The sequence below is a fragment of the Ischnura elegans genome, chromosome 9, assembly GCF_921293095.1.
Source record: "Ischnura elegans chromosome 9, ioIscEleg1.1, whole genome shotgun sequence".
Classification (NCBI taxonomy): Eukaryota; Metazoa; Arthropoda; class Insecta; order Odonata; family Coenagrionidae; genus Ischnura; species Ischnura elegans.
In genome coordinates, this window is record NC_060254.1 from 956,978 (window position 1) to 960,135 (window position 3,158).

Genomic DNA, 3,158 nt, shown 5'->3' on the forward strand with positions numbered 1-3,158 from the left:
TTTTTATTCCTTACTATTAATTTCTATTAAAAGTTCCCTATTAACTGAAGCGGTCCAAATAGTCGATTTTTGGTTTTGTTCCGTCTCCGCGATTTTGTTTAAAAAATTTCCCAGGACCAATTTTTCAGCAAAATGTCTTTATATTCATGTTATATAACCCAAATATGAATAGTAGGAAAAATTTCGTCGAGCTAATTATAAAAATATGGAAGATATGATTTTTGGCCAGCTTTTTTCGATTTCAGCCCACTGTGCGCCGTACGAAAGCCCCTAGAATAGGCTGTGCTTATGCAGTCCCGCAATACACGGGAATTCCTGCTTGTTGACATTCGCTATGGCATACTGCCCAGACGGCACAGAACCCTCCGTATCTAATTCGTATGTACATAGTACCCATTGACTAAGGGGATACTATGCCGCTCCGTCGCTTTTCGTCAATGGATACATTCCATTCGCGGCCTGTCGACGAAGCGCGTACGCAGCATGTGAATGTCCGCTACTAAGCACGTACGATTGGATACAAAGCGCGCAGGAACACGGCACTCAGGCTAATCTCAATCGATTAGGTCGAAATTAGTTATATCGTAACTCGCACGATCGAAAAATGTATCGAACGCAACACAATCGATAACTACCGACCGTAGCGAAAACCTTGATACGAATCATTATGAATTGTAAGTTCTCAATAGGTAAATAACACCATATCATGAATTCTAATTACCATGAAAGACTCACGACCGACAAAGTTTTTGTCGGTTGTGAGTTTTTCATGGTAATTAGAATTCATGATATAGTATTATTTACCCATTGAGAACTTACAAAACTTACTCGGCCACTTAAATAACTCTGCGAAAAATGAGATTCTCACGGCTAATTCACGCATCCCCAGCATCCAGCATTGTTAAGTGGCTCGTACTTACATGGAAACCTTGAGATGTTAATGAGAGTAAATTCTTATTAATTTTGACACTAAATAAGACATCACATAGCCCACGAGCATTAAAAAGCTTACCCTAAAGCCTGACGAAATAAAAGTTTTAAATAAAAATTGCCGATGAAACAGGATTGCTGACACATCTGCTATTAGTATGATCGAATTCATCAAAATGCAAGCAAAAATTAACGTATAGTTCAGTCTCAGCTACTAAAACTTACCCATATCAGGCGCTAAAGTATTTGAAAAATTATTTGGGATGAGTAAAAGTCTCTAGGTCACTGCAGTAAATGTATCAACCTATTAAAAATATGAAAGTCCTGCCAAATCACCAGCATAAACACTTGTAAAATAAAACATGGTATCTCTTAGATCACACCTCCGATTTTATACTTACTTTGCATGAAGTCACCACCGCAAGAAATTTTAAAGAGGCAGGAAAGAAAAAACCCACAGAAATACAATACATATATTACGTATTTTCTATTGTCAACCACAATAATATTTCCAATTTTCTCTTCTATCCCACATCTAATTTAGCGAAACAATTACTCTTATTCTCTTTCGAATAGAAAATTATTTAAAAGAGGACTGGTCGATACATACAAACTATCGTCAATACTTTCTCCGATAAACGTCCACTATCACTGCACCAACTTGCACAAATCAAATCCACATCCACAAATATGTCACTTCTGCCACAATGTCTGTCTTCTTGGCGACAGGTAACAGTGAAGCAATGGTACCTTCCTCCAATCTGGGTAACTTCAATTCAGCAAGAATTTTCTCCTCGCCCAGTGAGAAATGAGTGGTGGAATCCACGTGGAACCCACGTGGAATCCACGTTGAGTGGTGGATATTTGGTGGTGGTGGATATTGAGTGGTTGGACCCACGTGGAATCCACGTTGATTTCAAGTGGATTTGTGGTGATTAGCATAAAATGTTAAACAGAATTTCTAATTTGTGGAACTTAACTCTCTGGTGACATTGCGTCATTTATAATCCTGTTACCATGCTAGTTATGTGAAAATGTATCGCACATTCTATTTTTATATAATTCGTGGAAAGGCAGCCATGAGAGCACATGAAAAATCGTAGACACATATATAGAAGGTTTAGATATAGAGTGGTTGAGGTTTTAATGGTTTTAGGACTGCACCTACTGCTGTTTTAATTTTTCCACCAAATTTCCACGTGGATTCCACGTTGATTCCACGACCAAAAACACGTGGTATCCACGTTAAATCTCCACGTGGGTTCCACGTGGATTCCACCACCCATTTCTCACTGGGCGTCTTCTCGTCCAAGGCCACAGATTATTTTCTGATATCACAAGGTGCGATGTGAATCTCACACACCTAAAATTAATAAATAATAAAATACCATGTAACTTATTACGTCAAATCATTTCCAATTTTTGGTATTTCTGCATGAGAAATCAAATTACTATAGGCTCGTAAATATAGTAAATATTTGTATGCCTGATATTTTTATTGTTTTAAACTATAGCATAAGATAATTTGAAATGATGAAAGCCGACGTGTAATACACCATAGGGCAAGCTAAGAAGCAATATTCGATCCTATAAACTTGGCAGCTTATTCCTAGTTTCTCCTTTACACACGTTTACCGAATGAATTAATACAAAAAAGACAACTAAAATGCAAGAATTTTCAAAAGAATTGCTGCTACAATATTTTGAATCACCATTTTTAGTACTGAATAGTACTATAGTACTTCAGTACTGAATAGTTCGGGATGTTGATGCATCAACATCCCGAAGCCACTTCTAACTTAAAATTACATCCAAATAATTACAGCGAGAAAGAGTACATACCTCACAGTTTTTCGTGGGGGTGAAATGTTTTCTTCTTATCGCCCAAATGCACTTCTTCTTCAACTCAGGATCTTTTGGAAAGCTAAAAACTTGAGCCATGTCCCGGAGTTTCCATTACATCCCGACATTACACACACGGAAGGCATTTTTAACAAAAATATCTCACAAACACGTTTCTGAAGCCCAGAGAATGAAATTAAAGAATAAGGGAAACTTCACCATTACCAGACACTATTTTTCACAAACTTAACCACAAAAATCCCTGAAATGTGGTGAGACGTGACGTTAACCATGTCATCTCCAACGGCTTGTGAAGGCATGTGATCTTTCTAGGAGGATATGGCACGATGGCACCAGATGGCACCACCCGCGAAAGAAAATAGTCC